Raw genomic sequence first — 6,282 nt, 5'->3', positions numbered from 1 at the left:
TAAATGACATTTTTGCTTGCCTTTTATAATATTCACTTATGTTGTATATTTGAATATCATAAAACAAGAGTAAATTACTTTTTTTTAATTTAACATTAAATCATTAAATTGAAACATACTGTATAAAAAAAAGAGTGTTTGATCATGTCCAAATACACATGCAGATGTATTTAACCTTAAATATTACACTAACTGTAATCTAAATACTATATTAGAAAATGTTATCTTTTAAATGGTCAGGATCATTATTGCACATATTAAGTACAAAAAACCTCCTCAAAATATTTACTAAATAGAATTTAACTATATATATTACAGTTATTTAATTGAATAAAAGTTACACTTAAGGTGTTTGGTCACATTTGACTGCCAAAGAGTATGAGAACATATTAATTATGTCTCTTTATCACTCCCCAGAATAAAATGCGATTGTAAAGCGTATTCAGAGAAGTTATCAATACACAATCAATGCACATTATGTGTTAATAATTACTCGAAATTGCTGCAAATATAGTAAAACTGCTGTATATCCTATTTAACTCCATTCAAACACATTGACAGCGCGGAGCTGTTTGGAACTATTGAGAGCTCCATGAACCACGTGACCGTGCGGCGGCGAGATCAAAGCGTGTCGCAACTCTCTTTTTATATGGCTCTGATCCCACCAACAGGAACATAGTAAGAGTTCAATTTTCAAAATAAAAGTCTCAATCGTAAAGTTAGTAAAACTTTACATGGCAAGGATGTACTAGTGGTTTTCTTGATGAAAACAAATTTTAAATCCACAAATTGTATATTTTACAGCGCTTGTCAAAATGCATAAGGCAAAACATTTTTTTTAACAAATACTTTGATTAATTGATGCACAAGTCTCATCGTAGAACGTCTTTCAGCCAATCAACTGACAAGAATCTGGTTGTCATGACAACAGATTGGCGCGTTCTGCTGCCTTCTGTTGTCTTTTAAAAAGTACATGCGTTTTCGATTATGTTACGATCGTCTTTTCTAAATTTGTTGAAAAGTGCAGGTTTTGTCCACTCCATCACAGAAACATCATGAGGAAAATCAACACCTTAGACATAAAAAAGTGTATAAGAATGAGGTGAGATATTGTGAATATACAAATTAACTGTTGTATGTTGTAAGTTAGACTTATTAAAAGCAGCAATTATGATTTTGAAATGTCTGTAAGTTATAGACTTAATATGACTCAAAATTAACAATATTTTTATTGTTTCAAAATCAACTGCAACATATGAATGAACGTGGAGGCTGGAAATCGTCGTGAATCTTTCATGGGATGATTTCCATTTTAGGTAAGAAAACCACCTAACGTTACTTTTAGGTTGTTAACAGAACTCATAACAAAACTCACAGTTAACACTTTTAAGGTAGGAATAAGTCTCCATCCATGGACTATGTACTTTTTTTTATACTCGGTTCTTTCTTATACCACACGGTTAACATTGCCATCTGCTGGCACTTTTGAGAACACATTTAGTAAAATAATATAGCTGTCGTATCTGGTATCTTTAGCATAAAACAAAAATCTTTTTTTTTTTTCTTTGCTATTTCAAGTTTATTTCCTAATTTCATTGTAGAACGTATTTCAGTAAATCAGCTGACAAGAATTTGGTTGTCATGGAAATTATATTGTGTTTTTGATCATGTAATGATGTCAGAGTACACATAGAACTGCAGTGGCTGAACTGATTTTCTTAGGATGATTTTCACTTTTAAGGTAGGAAGAAGTACAGATTTTAGGTTGTTAATAGAACACTAAAATTCTTGTTTGTTTGTTTTTATTGTATTCAAACTACAAACTGCACTTTGACTGAGGGTGGAAATCAGCCTGAATTCATCTTGGGATGCTTCTGAATTTCAGGTAAGAAAAACAACCTATTTTTGGTTGTTAGTAGAAGTCATAATTAACACTATTGTTCTTTTTATTTGTATTGAAACAACAAATTACACCATTAAAGGAAACCTGAATCATTCTAGGGATGATTTTCACATTTAAGTTAAGAAGAATTACCAATTTTAGGTTGTTAATAAAACACTAAAACTCTTGTTTGGTTGTTTTTATTGTATTCAAACTACAAACTGCACTTTGATTGAGGGTGGAAATCAGCCTGAATCCATCTTGGGATGCTTCTGAATTTCAGGTAAGAAAAACAACCTATTTTTGGTTGTTAGTAGAAGTCATAATTAACACTATTGTTCTTTTTATTTGTATTGAAACAACAAATTACACCATTAAAGGAAACCTGAATCATTCTAGGGATGATTTTCACATTTAAGTTAAGAAGAATTACCAATTTTAGGTTGTTAATAAAACACTAAAACTCTTGTTTGGTTGTTTTTATTGTATTCAAACTACAAACTGCACTTTGACTGAGGGTGGAAATCAGCCTGAATCCATCTTGGGATGCTTCTGAATTCCAGGTAAGAAAAACAACCTATTTTTGGTTGTTAGTAGAACTCATAATTAACACTGTTGTTCTTTTATTTGGATTGAAACAACAAACTACACTGTTGGAGGATACCAGCCTGAATCATTCTTAGGATGATTTTCACACTGAAGGTAAGAAGAATTTCCAATTTTAGGTTGTTAATAAAACACTAAAACTCTTGTTTGTTTGTTTTTATTGTGTTGAAACAACAAACTAAACCAAACTGTTCGTGGGATGATTTTTACATTTAAGGTAAGAAGAATTACAAAATTTAGGTTGTTAATATAGCACTAACGCTCTGTTTTTTTTTTGTTTGTTTTTATATTGTATTGAAACAACAAACTACACTGTTGGAGGAAGCCGGCCTAAAATGTTCTTTGGATGATTTTCACATATAAGATAAGAAGAATTACCAATTTTAGGTTGTTAATAGAGCGCTAACACTCTTGTTTGTTTTTTTTATTGTATTGAAACAACAGACTACACTGTTGGAGAAAACCTGCCTGAATCGATCTGAATCATTCTTGATGATTGATGATTTTCACTAAAGGTAAGAAGAATTATGAATTTTAGGTTGTTAATAGATATCTTGTTTGTTTGCTTGTTTTGTTTTCCCATTCTTTTGAAACAACAACCTGCACTATGTGAATGAAAGTGGAAATCAGCCCAAATCCATCTTGGGATGATGTCAGTCCCAGGTAAGAAAAATTTGAGGTTGTTAGTATAACTCATGATTAACACTATTTTCCTTTTGCAATTGATATAGTTGAACAGCAAACTGCAACATTTGGTGGGAGATAGAAAGTTGAAGGAGGCTTGAATGGGATGATTATCAGTTTTTTCTAGCTTCAAACGCTGACAGACCTCTTGAGGTTTAGGATTCATTCATCTCAACAGCTTTGTGTGGTAGGATCCGCAGGAGCTTAGCCATAATAACCTGCTTGGCATCCTTGACATTCCTGGGCTGCCCAGACAGCAACTACGTGAGGGCCATTTTTCTTGTTATGGTATGTAGTTATCAAATATTAAAGTGAATATAGACAAAATTATGCACAAATAACATATTTTTGAAATACAAAACCTGTGCTTATTAAAAAAAGAAAAAAATGAATCAACTTGGTGTAATCTTTGATGACTAATTGACACATAGCTAAAACTGCTCGATCTTGCAGGTTTGCATTGCACAACATCAGAAAGTTCAGGACCTTCCTGACAGAGCATGCTGCACAACTCCTCATCCAGGCCCTGGTCATTTCTGGGCTTTTATTTTAAAGACAAACTCTGATAAAGGTTACAAGTTGAAACCAAATAAACCAAGTTTACTCTGTCGACTCAAAAGTATTTAGTCTGGCATCAACAAAAATGCAATATTTGTTGAGTAACTGTCATAGTATCACAGAGGCAATAATGTAAAATGAACTCAAATGCAAGTATATTGAAGTAAATTAAGCATCAACAAACCACATGTGAGTATCAGATACAAAGTTAGCACATCAGTATAAAGATCTTGCCTTTGCAGGTGACAAAGAGTGAAGACGAAAACAACCAAGGAGGATCAGAAAGTAGCCTATGCATAAAATGGAGATTTACTTATAAATATTAAGATGCATTTCTATAGCTCTGACTGATTTTAAATTGTAATTTTGTCAGTCCCTGAAATGGGTCGTACTTACATTACCTGAGCGGTTGAAGTAAATAAGCTACATTTGCACTCATTCAATTTCATCACTGAATTAATTCACGTTTTTAAATGAATCGAGTAATGGTGCGTTCACACCGGACGCGACTTGCGCGGAAAAAACGCGCTATTCGCGCGTAGTTGAACGCTTGAACATTTGAGTTTACTTGCGCCATTCGCGCGGTAAAATTCGCGTCATTCGCGCGTGACATTTTCTTCACAACAGACGCGAATTCGCGTGAAGGGAGGGGCTTCTGCCACTCGTCAGCGGGAAAGTAGTTGTAAAATAGGTGAATGAGCTCAATTTGCCAGCTTTAGCTTGCTTGTAGTCTCAATATGTATGTATATGTAGGTTAAATTGAGTAAAGAGCGTTTTTTAAAACTAACCAGATTGTCCGACCTCTTCACTCACTTTATTCTTAGCAAGATCCCTTTTATTCCTGTTTCTACAAAAGTCCAAAGATGTATCGTACAGCTCCGAGGAACCACAGACAGCAACGGTGATTTTGTCCGCCATTGTTGTTTCGGATTTCTGCCTCCGTCACTACTAGAGCAAGCTCCTGATTGGTTACCGCGGCGCGGAATATCGCCGAAGTTCAGATTTTTGAACTCGCGCGGCAATCGCTTGAACGCTCAATGCGCGCCGCGCCATTCGCGCTATTCGCGCGTTTCGCGCCGCCTCATTCGCGCGTTTCGCGCCGCAGGATGGCTATTCGCGTCTTTGCATTGACTTAACATGTAAATCACTCGCGCTTGCCGCTTCATTCGCGTCCGGTGTGAACGCACCTTAAGTCAGTGATTCAGTGAGTTGTTCATTAAAGCACTTGCTTCCTTTCTAAATGAATTAGCCGTTTGAACGAATCGATTGAATGAATGACTGAATGACTCACTTATTAAGACCTACTGGCACTTTTAGTTTTATATTTAGAGTATTGTTTCTTTTTAAAAATCATTACCTATTTCTGTATTCATTTGTATTTTTGTATGTTGAATAAAAATGTTTCTAATGCTATATTTGTGTAATGTCTATTCTATAAAACATAAAAATACACAATACAACCAACCCCATTTTAAAATATTAGATTATTTTTTTTTATATATTATTTATTTGTCAGGACAAAAGCTACAAAAAAAAAAAATCAAAAGTATAAATATGTTTTTTAAAAAGTCTGCACAAAGTGCAATTGTATGCATGAAGAAATATATTTTCTTTAATTGTAGTGTTTTTCGTTAAGATGTCTAATCTATTAGTCTATGTAGATTCAAAAACGTGTGGACCTACGGAAATTAATCTTACAGTAATTAATCTTTCAGTTTTAATTCATTTTCTCAGTTAATTTTTTTCCCAGCTCATGAAGGTTTTATTTTATATATAGATATCTCACGTCTGCAGCGTATACGTGCGTGAATCGAATTGTGGTTGCTATAGCAACGCTTAATGTGACGAAAATGCGGATATAAAAGCTTATTCCATGGAATGTCTGGATACTGGATTCTGATTGGCTGGCAGGTGTGCAGTAAAACCGTTTAATGCACAGGTAGTTCCAAGTCAGTTTAATCACCGTTCTATATTAATGCGCTGCTTTAATTGATGCACGCAAAAGCACAGAGAGAGAGAGAGAGAGAGAGAGAGATCGCATTGTGCTGTGCACATACATAAACTTCTTGTCAGCGTTTGCCTGCGATCCTTATTAAAATATCCTAGATACTAGATCGCTACATTATATTCCTCAGCAACGGGGTGGTAAAGCTGCTGTTTTTGAATGAATTGTTGTTTGTAGAGAGAGACGCACAGCATGCAGGCAGGTAACGTTACGCACACTAGAGGATGGATACCCGAGCCGAGCCCGACGGTACCCGACGGAACCCGACGGGCCGGGCCGGGTTCGGACAGATATTTAGAAAGGATGCTCGGGTTCGGGTCGGGCTCGGTTACATCAACGCGATAGTGCGCCTGTGTTATAACAGCGCTTTTTGCCCCGTGTGCACTGATGCGCTCATCTGTTGACATTTCCGAACGCCTTCCTACAGTTGCTTAATAAAAGCGGGCTTTCCACACAAAAAACTGCACGTGTCATTAGTATGAGAAAAAAAAAAGATTTTAACTGAGTCGGGCTGGGATCGGGCTCGGACATAAATATCTTAATGCCT

The sequence above is a fragment of the Garra rufa genome, chromosome 9 (genome assembly GCF_049309525.1).
Source record: "Garra rufa chromosome 9, GarRuf1.0, whole genome shotgun sequence".
In the NCBI taxonomy this organism is placed as follows: Eukaryota; Metazoa; Chordata; class Actinopteri; order Cypriniformes; family Cyprinidae; genus Garra; species Garra rufa.
This window is presented reverse-complemented; position numbering follows the sequence as displayed.